Genomic DNA, 12,966 nt, shown 5'->3' on the forward strand with positions numbered 1-12,966 from the left:
CTCAGAAAGAAGGTGCTTCACGTGGACCGCAGCCCCAGCACGGTGGGCACAGCGCCTCGCTGAGTCCACTGAACGTGCCTACCGCCACTTCAACGTGCGTGGTTCGCCCCCTGCCACCATGGGCCAAGGACACACCTGGAAGGTGGACCTGCTACCTAAGTTCCTCATGGCCAGCGGACAGCTGATGAAAATCCTGACCCACTTGGATGCGCTGCCCTTCCTGGACTTCCACGTGGTGGACGCCAGCGGCTTCCTGTACAAGAGAAACCGGATTTACAAAGTGCCCTCGAATGAGACTGAGGCCCTGGCCTCTGGGTTGATGGGACTCTTTGAGAAGCAAGTTTTTCATTTACGCCCTTAAATTTGACGAACAGGACCCCGGCACATACCGGAAGATGACCGTTAAAAATCTATTCCAGAGATTTGGTTTAGGCCAAGATGTGACTGACTTTGCCGGACATGCCCTGGCCCTAAGTCATACCAACAGCTATCTGGACCACCCTTGCTTTGAGACATTGGAGAAAATCCAACTCTACACATCATCGCTGGCCAAAAATGGAAAGAGCCCTTACCTCTACCCACGTTTTGGAATTGGAGAGCTGGTACAGGCCTTTGGCCGGCTGACCTCCAGCCAAGGGGGAGTTTTCTTAATGAACAAACCAGTAGACGAGATACTCGTCAGGGATGGCCAAGTGGTGGGCATCAGGTCAGAAGGTCGGATTTCAAGGTGCAAACAATTCATTTGCGATCCCAGCTATGCACCGGACCATGTGCAAGGTTGGCCAGGTCATCAGGGCCATCTGCATTCTTGGGCACCCCATTAGAAACACCAATGGGGCCAGCTCGGGACTCATTATTATCCCTTCCTCCCAGACAAACTGCAGATCGGACATCTATATCTTCCTCACTTCTTACGTACACTGTGTGGCCGCACAGGGCAAATACATTACCATAGTGAGCACAGCTGTGGAGAGTAAAGACCTGGAAAAAGAAATCCAGTTGGCTCTGGAGCTCCTGGAGCCCATTGAGCAAAAATTCTTTTTCACAAGTGACCTCTACATGCCTAATGACTTGGGGATCAAAAGTCAGATTTTCATAACAACTAGTTACGATGCCACGTTCACTTTGAGAGTGCCTGCAACGACATAAAGGAGATCTATAGAAAGATGACAGGATCCAAACTGAAATTTGACTGAAACACTCTAGACCATCTTAGGGGGGAGAAAATTAAAACCGTGCTAGGAAATAGGAGCAATTTGGGTATCTGAGAAATAAAGCAACTCCCCAGGGAGATCATGACAATCTATTGTGTGAAGTACTTTGCTTCTTATCTTTCAAGAGTTGTAGTGAACTATTACTATCGTTCAACTTCCCATCTCCCCACCCCCCAGTCTCTTAGAAGGGATACCTAGTCCCAATCCTGCCCCAAAGTGTGTGAAATCTTTTTCACAACTTGTTGAATTCTGCTTTATAGTAAAAGAGAATCTTATATTCTATTCATTTATATAGTGGGTAAAGAGTGTGGAAGACTGTATGTTCAAATTCCTCTACTGAAACATGTCAGTCTTTCAGCCTTCCAGTTCCTCATGTATATGGGGATAATGATTCTTTATCACATCTTTGAAAGATTGAAGTAATACTCAACCAGTAATTAATTTCTACCTCTAAAAAAGTCATATTATTAAAGGTGGAATGGTGTTCAATATGTTCAGATTACTCATGTATCTTGTTCAACTTAACTATATCCTTTTTTTTCCTATTACCCCCCCCCTTAAAAAATGCCACTGGTCTCAGAGTTTAAATCCCTCGGGGCTTGGGCACTTGTTCCCTTCCTCTTTCTGGGACTCTCCTCAGCTTTAAAATAAGAAGATTCACTAAATCACCTCCAGCTCTTCCCTTAAGAGGTCCCTTTAGCCCAGATGACAGTCTATGATCCTTTAAAACAGCTGATATGATTGAAATTATTTAGTTATACTAGTAGTGTTCTTAGAATTGTTCATCACGTTTCAAACTCAGATCTCACTACCTGAGTAGCCCACTGGGAATTCCATCATGGTAGTGGGATCTTTTATAACAACCCTTTTACCAATTTCCCATCACATCTGTCATACTCTTATTGTTAAGTAGCATTTTATACCTAATGTTCTAAATGCCAGAGTTGATTTTTTTAAATAAGAATTTTGTTCAAAGGTTCCCAAACTACAACTGTCTTAATGATGTTGAGAAGAATAACGATCCACTTCAGTCCTTTCACAACATTACCAGGTCATGTGAAGTATTCCTAGGAAGCAGAATCTCATGTTACTAGATCAGTTTCATGGTCGGTTTTTGTTTTTGTTTTTGTTTTTTGCTTTTCTACATTCCTAGCATATAGGTGAAGAGACATCTCTCCTATGGTGAAAATATTTACCTTTTGTAAATGATGATTGCTTAACTCAAATTTGATGAACTATGAGTTATTGACAACAAATTCATCTTTTAAGGTATTTCTAGTGATTTGAAAGAAAACCAGGCATCTTTCCATACTCTTAAACTTAATATGGTTCCTATTAATAATAAAACATTCTAGGCTGACAACTTGTAAAAAATGAAAAAAGCAAATAATAGTTCTTTAATCAAAGCCAGTAAAAAAAAATCCTTGCTTTACATTAACATACAAGATATATTTCAGTGCATTACTTCAGTTAGCTGTATTTAGAATTCAGGAATTCCATGATGTGAGGTGATTTATCAAGTTCTTTTAGATGATCATTTTTTAACAGCAAAATTTTGTCTTTCTGCTGTGGTATTAAATCACTTGAAATCTGAAATAAGGGGACCATGGAATATATAAACCTTCCAAATAGCCTTTATGGTGTAGAGTATGAAAAGAATATGTACTAGATATTAGGAAGATCTGGTTTCAAATTCTTCCTTAGGGACACTTATTTTCTTGTGACTGGGCAAGCTTTTCAACTCTTTAAAAAGCTCTGTTATCAATGTGAGTTATTATTACTATTATTCTCTCTCTCTTTTTTTGGAGAGGGGAAGGTAAGACAATTGGTGTTAAGTGACTTGCCCAAGGTCACACAGCTAGTTGTTTGTGTTAAATGACTGAGACCGGATTTGAACTAAGGTCCTCCTGACTCCAGGGCCAGTGATCTATTCAGGGCACCATCTAGCTTCCCCCTATTATTCTCAAGTAGGACTTAGGGGGATGCATTTTAAAGAGAAATTAAAAGACTTAAACTCAAGCTGTGGTACTTACTGGCTAGTAAGTAAGCAAATCACTTAACTAGTGGGTTCACCTTTGAAAAGTGGGCATACTATCTGCCCCACATTGATTGTAAGGTGATTGTGAACATTAAACTAGATAACAAGGAGTGGAGGACCTAAGCTAGATCCAAAGAAAAGGAGGAATTTAAGTCATAACTTGTGGGATTGGTAGTTTTTCAGTATTCAAACAGAAATACCTACACTCTGGATCTTTATCATGTGCTGTCTAATGTAACTAGGCAATACACTTATTAAATACACACATACAACACTAGAATTGACTAAAATGTGAGGAATTGTTATTAATCAATGTGACATAATTGCATTGGAGACTTCATGTTGCAATGGAGAAAGAACATTGGAAAACTAGCACTTGAATCATGGCCCTGTCAGTATTGTCCTACCTTGGGCAAGTCATAGCATTTTTCTGGGCCTCATTTTCTTCATCTGTTAAATGAGAGAGTTGGACTAGTTGGCCTGGGGTTCTTTCAGCACTAAAGCTACTATCCTTTCATCTTTTAGTTAGTCTCTTAGTATTTATGTATCAGTTATGTCTAGAAGAAAGTATAGTCAGTATGAGGGGCCTCTTTATTTGCCAGTTAAAGGTGTGTGTATATGTGTGTATGTGTGCATACATACATCTATATCCATATCCATACATACAGAGAGACAGAGGCAGTCTTGACCTGTGATTTGATTATTGTGGGTAACTGAAGAAATACTCTCTACTGATGAAACTAATTGCTGTAGATTCATAGGGTTACCTGAAGGGAATTGACTGAGTAGCAAATGGCATAGTCAGACCTGCATTTTAGAAAGGTCACTTTGGCAGCTGAGCATAGGATTGACTGTAGAGTGGGGAGAGAGTAGATGCAGAGAAACCATTCAGAAAGCTATTGCAATATTATTTAGGCATTAGATGATGAAGGCCTATATCAGGGTGATGCCTATGAGTCTCCACTCACAGGGACACATATGAGAGACATCTTAAAATAGAATCAACCCAGACTTGGCAACAGATTGGCTAAATGGAGGGGAGAAACAGTGAAGAGTTGAAAGTGACACTGAGGTTTCAGGCCTGGGTGACTGGGAGAATGACAGTACCCTTCATAGTAACAGGAAGTTTGGAAGACTAAACGGTTTGAGGGAAAGATAATGAGTTCTGTTTTGGAAGTGTGAATTTGAAGATGCCAGCAGAACATCCACTTTGTGATGTCCAATAAGTAATTAATGATGGAAGGTTGCCTGTTAAGAGCAATGTTAGAGATAGATAAATAGATCTGAGAATCATTTTAGAAAAGATGATAGTTGAATCTGCGGGAGCTGATGAACTCATCTAGTGAGATGGTATAGTGAAGAGGGCCAGGGCTTCAAGTCCTACAAATTTCCTCATGAATGTTATGATTATTTGACCGTCCCAAGACTCCACGAGGTAAGCAACTACAGATATTATTATCTCTGTTTTAGCGATGAGGAAACACTAAAGGGACCATTCTTGGCTTGGTTTCTGGGCTTGTTTGACACCTTGCAGCTAATGGGTGAACGTTCAGTGACAGTGACACTGAACATTCTGAACCTTAAACTGTTGGATTCAGCTGATGGGAAGATTTCCTTCCTTTTCTGGACCCCTATGGTGAGGTGATATTACTTTATATGATAGCTGTTAGTGTCAGAGGCAGGATTCAATCCCAGATTATTCCAGGTTCACTGTGACACCTAAGGATATATGAGGAAAATCTGCATGAGATGATTTTACAATATTATGAAGACCACACTGAATCAAAGATATAGACAAAAAATTATAAAACACACATGTGAGCAATACCTCAAACACTAATATCCTTCATCAATAAAATAGATGCATAAAACATCAAAGCTAGAAGGTAACTTGTACCTTCTATCCTTCCATTTTTTAAAACCTTTGGTTTTGCTTTGGGGTCCAGATCTGTAATTTTCCCAGCACAAAGTGCTTCCAGGAACTTGGAATACTAAAGTGTGTGCCAGAGACAGGACTTGAAACTCTCCATTCCTGATGCAAAGACTAGCCCCTTAACCACCATGCCACAGTCCTTCTCATTTCTATAGGAATATTTTGGAGCTCAGAAAAGGGAGGCAATTTTCCCATTGTTTTATAGTAGATCAAACATGAGATGCTAGGTTTCTTGACTCTGAAAGCAGTGGGCTTTTCATGTAACTGCCTACTTGGAGGAGCTCAAGGAAGATTTAAAAAGCCAAATTAGAGAGGTAGAAGATAAATTTAAATTTACACTGACCAAATTGGAAAAAAATCTCGCTGAAGAAAACAAATCCTTAAAAAGTAAAATTTGTGAACTGGGACAGGAAGATCAAAATCTAACTGGAGGGAAAAAAACTCCCTAAAAAAGGAGCTTCAAAAATGAACCAAAGAAAATAATTCACTAAAAATTAGAATCAGTCAAATTGAAGCTAAGGACTCTATGATGCATCAAGAATCAGTCAAGCAAAGCATGAAGATTGAAAAATTAGAAGAAAGAGTAAAATATCTCACTGGAAAAACAACTGATCTGGAGAACAGATCCAGGAGAGATAACCTAACAATTATTGATCTATTGGAAAGCCATGATGTAAAAAGCAGTGTGGACAATATCCTCCAAGACATTGTCAAAGAAAACTGTCTCAAAGTCCTAGAATCAGAGCATAAAATAGTTATTGAAAGAATTCACCAGTCTCCTCCTGAAAGAGATTCCAAATTGAAAACTCCAAGAAATATAGTAGCCAAATGCCAGAATTACAAGGTCAAGGAGAAAATACTGCAAGCAGCCAAGAAGAAACAATTCAAATATCGTGGAACTACAGTCAGGATTACACAGGACCTAGCAGCTTCTGCATTAAAAGATCAGAGGGATTGGAATTTGATATTCTGTAAGGCAAAAGAGCTAGGACTGCAACCAAAGACCAACTATCCAGCAAAACTGAGGATAATCTTTCAGGCAAGGAGATGGTTATTTAATGAAATAGAGGACTTCCAGACTTTCCTGATGTAAAAGCCAGAGCTCAATGGTAAATTTGATCTCCAATTACAAGATTCAAGAAAGACATAAAAAGGCAAACAAGGAAAACACACACACACATACTTGCATGCACATGCACATAACTTGGGATTCAATAAGAGCAAACTGTTTACATCCCTATATGAGAAGCTGATACCTGTCAATATTGAAATTTATATGATTATTGAAACTTTTAAAAATGGGAGGGAATAGGATAAAGGGAAAGAGACAGAGAGTAATAAAAACTATGGATGTGAATGCGATAAATTCTCCCATAAAATGGAGATGGATAGCAAAATAGATTAAAAACCATAATCCTACAATAGGCTGTCTATAAGAAACACATTTGAAATGAGGGGATATGCACAGGGTAAAAGTAAAAATCTGGAATAGAATATATTATGCTTCAGCTAAATAAATAAAAAAGCAGGAGTAGCAATCCTTATCTCAGATAAAGGAAAAGCAAAAATAGATCTAATTAAAAGAGATAAGGAAGTAAAATCTATCCTGCTAAAAGCCACCATCAAGAATGAAGCAATATCATTACTTAACATATATTCACTAAGTGGTATAGCATCCAAATTCCTAGAAGACAAGTTAAGGTAATTAGAGGAAGAAATAGATAGCAAAACTACACCAGTGAGGGACCTCAATCTCCCCCTCTCTGAACTTGATAAAGCTAACCTCAAAATAAACAAGAAAGAAGTTAAGGAGGAGAATAGAATTTTAGAGAGGCTAGATATGATAAATGTCTGGAGAAAACTGAATGGGAATAAAAAGATTATACCTTCTTCTCAGTGGTACATGGCATATGTGTGTGTATATATACATATGTATATGTACATATATACATACACACACACACATATATATGCATATATATATATATATATATACATGGCATAAAAACCTCACAATTCAGTGCAGAAAGGCAGACATATTAAATGCATTATTCTCAGATCATGATGCAATAAAAATCATATTCAGTAAAGGGCCATGGAAAGAAAGACTAAAAACTAATTGGAAACTAAATAATTTAATCCTAAAGAATGAGTAGGGCAAAGAAGAAATTATAGAAACAATCAGTAACTTCATTCAAGAGAATGACAATAATGAGACAACATACCAAAATTTGTGGGATGCAGCAAAGGCAGTCTTTGGGGGAAGTTTTATATCCCTGAGTGCATACATGAATAAATTAGAGAAAACGGAGGTGAGTGAGTTGGGCATTCAATTGAAAAAGCTAGCAGAGGAACAAATTGAAAATCCCCAATTAAATACTAAATTAGAAATAATGAAAACCAAAGGAGAGATTAATAAAATTGAAATTAAGAAAACTAATGAATTAATAAATAAAACTTAGAGCTGGTTTTATGAAAAAAAAAACAATAAAATTGATAGACCCTTAGTCAATATGATAAGAAAAGAAAGAAGAAAACCAAATTATGAGTATCAAAAATGAAAAGGGTGAATCTACCTCCAATGAAGAGGAAATTGAAACAATAATTAGGAATTATTTTGCCCAAATGTATGCACATAAATTTGACAATCTTAGGGAAATGGATGAATATTTATGAAAATATGAATTGCCCAGATAAATTGAAAAAGAAGTAAACTACTTAATAACACCATCTCAGAAAAATAAATTGAACAAGCCATCAGTGAGCTCCCTAGGAAAAAATCTCCAGGGCCAGATGGATTTACTAGTGAATTCTATCAAATATTTAAAGAACAATTGATTCCAATACTCTACAAACTATTTGGGAAAATTAGTGAAGGAGTCCTACAAAATTCTTTTTATGATACAAATATGATATTGATACCTAAATAAGGAAGAGATAAAACAAAAAAAGAAAATTATAGACCAATTTCCCTCATGAATATAGATGCAAAAATTTTAAATAAAATATTAGCAAAAAGACTACAGTAACTTATCACAATAACAATACACTTTTATCAGGGTCCAGGAATGCAAGGATGGTTTAATATTAGGAAAACTATCATTATAATTGATTATATCTATAATAAAACTAGTAGAAACAACATGATTATCTGAAAAGATGCAGAAAAGGCTTTTGAGAAAATACAACATCCATTCCTATTAAAAACACTAGAAAGCATAGGAATAAATGGAGTCTTCCTTAAAATAATAGGTAGCATCTATTTAAAACCATTAACAAGTATTATATGCATTGGGGATAAGTTAGAAGCATTTCCAGTAAGATCAGGGGTGAAACAAGGATGTTCACTATCACGCCTCTATCTGGTACTAGACATGTTTGCAGTAGCAATTAGAGAAGAAAAAGAAGTCAAAGGAATCAAATTAGGCAAAGAAGAGACCAAACTATCACTCTTTGCAGATGATGTGATGATATACTTAGAAAATCCTAGACAATCAAGTAAAAAACTACTTGAGACAATAAATAAATTTGAAAGTGTTGCAGGATATAAAATAAACCTACATAAATCATTGGCATTCCTGTATATTTCTAACAAATCCAACAGCAAGAGATAGAAAAAGAAATCCCATTTGAAGTCACTGTAGACATTATAAAATATTTGGCAATCTACCTGCCAAAACAAACCCAGGACCTATATGAACGCCACTACAAAACACTTTTCACACAAATAGAGTCAGATCTAACTAATTGGACAAACATCAATTGCTCATGACTGGTTCAAGCTAATATAATAAAAATGACAATTTTACCTAAATTAAATTAAATATTTAGTGCTATGCCAATCAATTTAACAAAATATTACTTTATAGAGCTAGAAAAAATAGTAACAAAATTCATTTGGAAGAATAAATGGTCCAGAATATCAAGGGAATTGATGAAAAGAAATGCTAGGGAAGGTGGCCTATCCATGCCAGATTTTAATCTGTATTATAAAGCAGCAGTCATCAAATCTACTTGGTACTGGCTGAGGAATAGAGTAGTAGATCAGTCGAATAGATTGGGTACACAAGACCCAGAAGTGAATGACTATAGTAATCTACTGTTTAATAAACCCAAAGTCCCCAGTTTTGGGGGTAATAACTCACTATTTGACAAAAGCTTCTGGGAAAACTCAAATATATTATGGCAGAAACTGGGCATAGACCATTATCTAACCCTGTATACCACAATTAAGTCGAAATGGGTGCATGATCTAGGTATAAAGGCTGATACCGTAAGCAGTCTGGGAAAGCAATGAATAGTTTAACTGTTAGATTTATGGAGAGGGGAAGACTTTATGACCAAACAAGTATTAGGGAGCATTATAAAATGCAAAATGGATAATTTTGATTACATTAAATTGAAAAGTTTCTGTACAGACAATGCCAATGTTACCAAAATTAAGAGGGAAATGAAAAATTGGGAAACATTTTTTACAGCCAGATTCTCTGATAAAGGCCTCATTTTTAAAATATACAGAGAATTGAGTCAAATCTATAAGAATACAAGTCATTCCTCAATTACTAAATGGTCAAAGATATGAACAGACAGTTTCCAGAGGAAGAAATTAAAGATTTCTATAAACATATGAAAAAATGCTCTAAATCCCTTTTGATTAGAGAAATGCAAATCAAAAGAACTCTGAGGTACCACATCTCACCAGTCAGATTGGCTAAGATGACAAAACAGGAAAATGACAAATGCTGGAGGGAATGTGGAAAAATTGGAACACTAATGCATTTTTAGTGGAGTTGTGAACTGATTCAACCTTTAGGGAGAGCAATCTGGAACTATGCCCAAATGGTTTTAAATAATTTCATACCCTTTGACCCAGCAATACCACTTATAGGGTTGTATCCCAAAGAGATCATAGAAGTGTGAGGAAGACCCATATGGACAAAAATATTTATAGCAGTTCTTTTTGTGGTGACAAACAATTGGAAGTTTAAGCAATGCCCATCAACTAGGGAATGGCTAAACAAATTGTGGTATATGAATGTAATGGAATACTATTGTGCAATAAGAAATGAGGAGCAGATGGATTTCGTATTTACCTGGAGTTGCTCATAGGAACTGATGCCGAGTGAGAAGAGCAGAACCAGGAGAAATTTGTACACAATTACAGACATAACATATGTGTGATGACCAGCTTTGATAGACTGGTCTCTTCTCAGCAATGCACAGTTATAAGACAACTCCAAAAGACTCATGATGGAGAGAGATGTCTACATTCAGAGAAAGAACTAGAAAGAATAGAGTTTGAATTCAGATTGTAGCAAACTACCTGCTCCCTTTCTTTTTCTTGTTTGGTTTTGTTTCCTCTTTCCCATTGTTCATTCCATCAGTTACAATCCTTCTGTGTAACCTGACTAATGTCTAATGTGAAAGTATTTGCATATCCTTTACTTGATTTCATGCCACCATGGGGGAAGGGGGGTGGAGGAGAGAGAGGGGAAGAAAATGTGATACTCAAGGGATTGTGAAACTGAATTTTTTAAACTAAAAGTAAGCAAACAAATTATTAACAACAACAAAAAAAGGAAAACAAAACAAAACAAAAAAGAAGGAAAGCAAGGTTTCCTTGGTGGGATATACAATGGAAAGGAAAACTGAACTGGGAAGGATGCTGAAATAGGATCTTGTTGGGAGGAGAGATTGAATCTGAAAACAATGGGCTTTCCTAGGAGAGACCTAATTTACATTGATCTATTTTACCTAAAGCACTGGCCTCCTCACAACTGTGGAGCTAGAATTTATATTGCCTTCTCACTTCATCGTGTATGCTAGCTGTGAAATGATTGTTAAAAATTAGAGTTAGGTAACTCACATTTATGTAGATCTTAGATTTAGAGCTGAAAAGGAACTTTGTTGTTGTTTGTTGTTCAGTTCATTAATCATTTCCAACTCTTCATGGCCCTGTGGACCATAGCATGCCAACAGTTTCCCTAAGTTTTCTTGGCAAAGATACTTAAGTGGATTGGCATTTCCTTCTCCAGTGGATTAAGGCAAACAGAGGTTAAGTGACTTGCCTAGGATCACACAACTTGTAAGTGTCCAAGGCTGAATTTGAACTCAGGTCTTCTTGACTCCAAACCCAGTACTCTAATCCACTGAGCTACCTAGCTACCTCCAGAAAACTTAGGGGTTTTCAAATCTAAATCTCTAATTTTGTAAATGAGGAAACTGAGACTCTGAAGATTAAAATGACTTGCCCAAGGTTACCTGTGGTAAATAGCAGAGTGAATATTGGAATCTGGGATTGAATTCTGTCTCTGACACTAATAGCTATCATGGCAAAATCATATCACCTCACAACAGGGGTCTAGAAAAGGAAGGGCATTTTACCTTCAGTTGAATGAGACAGAGTAAAGTTCATAATATTCAGTGGAGGACAATTCCCTTCCAGCTCCATAATATCAAATCTAGTAAACTTCACTAACTCACATTATTATCATTATTATCTGTAATTTACTAATTTTATTGCTAAATACTAATTTATCTCTTGCGAGAACCTTTTCAGTAGTTCTTGGCCGAATTGAAAATAGAAAAGGAAGTATGACCTAGTGATAACAACAGAAATTCAAATTCTAGTCTTGAAGATAAATGACACTGAGCTTTTCAAGGAAGACAGTTCACCTCAATGTGCTTTAGGGCTCAGATGTTCCAGAATTTGAACTTTCCAAACAAAGTAGGCCCATCTTTTGAAGATGACAGGGCCTTTCATGTGCATTAGTCTCCAAACATAACAAATCACACTAGCATGCTGTCATAAATAAGGAAGTGGCTAACCCTGGGTGACATGTGGGATGCTGGGAAGCGAGTTATCTAGGAATTAACTTCTGTCTAATATGATTAGTAACACTTGTCTTCAGGTGATAAAGTTCTCCTAGTGAATTATCTGTAAGATCAGGGGGAACAGGAAGTTATTTTGGCTGAAACTTCTTTTGGATTGCTACAATTCTTAAATTTCTTGAAGGTGAAAGAGGTCAACAAAGAAACAAAGGAATGAGATTCTGAAGAGCTGAAGAAATTAAAATTGTCCCAGAGAACATTCCTCCCTCCTCAGAGCAGAGGGGTGGGAGACTACTTGGGGTGAATGTGGTATATTGTTGTCAGTGTTTGTTTGATTGTTTTTTGTGTTATGAGAGAGGGTTAAATCATGAAAGGATCACCAAGGGGCATAGTATTTCCAGAAGTAGCTATGATATAACATCAAAAGGTATTAAAGCAAATTTTTAAAAAGGCTGGTTATTGAAGGACCCTTTCCTTGTATTTTTACCTTTTCAATCCCAGCTATTAGCTTCAGCACTAGCCTTAACTCTCTGGTACCTCCACTTGCAAATAAAGGTCTGTGTTTTCCTCTTTCTCTTCTGAGGTTAAGGAATGGAGGTGTATCTATAGTGTTTTAGCATTTCTCATTATTTTCTCCCAACTGCCTAAACTCTAGATGCTCCATGCCCCATGAAATTAATTTATTAAAATAATGGATTAGGCAAGCCTCATTTTCCACTGTAAACTCACTTGAAGAGGCTAAGGAGATGGGACATTTGGGTATCAGGGATACCTCATGGCTTCAAGTGGAGGATAGAATTTATTCTATTATATGAGCTCATGAAAATGAGGAGATATTGGGAATGGGGTGGCGATAATCCTGCTGCTAAACTCGAGGAAGTTGAGTCATAGACATCCTCAGAGAAGCAAGATGTTGGGGCTAACACTAACCTCTCTGACTTCACTCACAC

At 37.0% G+C, this 12,966-nt stretch overlaps 1 pseudogene; it reads left to right on the forward strand.

Annotated features, from left to right (window-relative positions):
- Positions 1 to 1,196, forward strand: part of LOC138150583 (rab GDP dissociation inhibitor beta pseudogene) — an 11,332-nt pseudogene extending 10,136 nt beyond the window's left edge.
- Positions 1,197 to 12,966: the final 11,770 nt, after the last annotated feature.

Source organism: Petaurus breviceps, unplaced genomic scaffold, assembly GCF_028583685.1.
Source record: "Petaurus breviceps papuanus isolate PSGF00001 unplaced genomic scaffold, PetGlider_PUasm1.0 90881, whole genome shotgun sequence".
Lineage (NCBI taxonomy): Eukaryota > Metazoa > Chordata > Mammalia > Diprotodontia > Petauridae > Petaurus > Petaurus breviceps.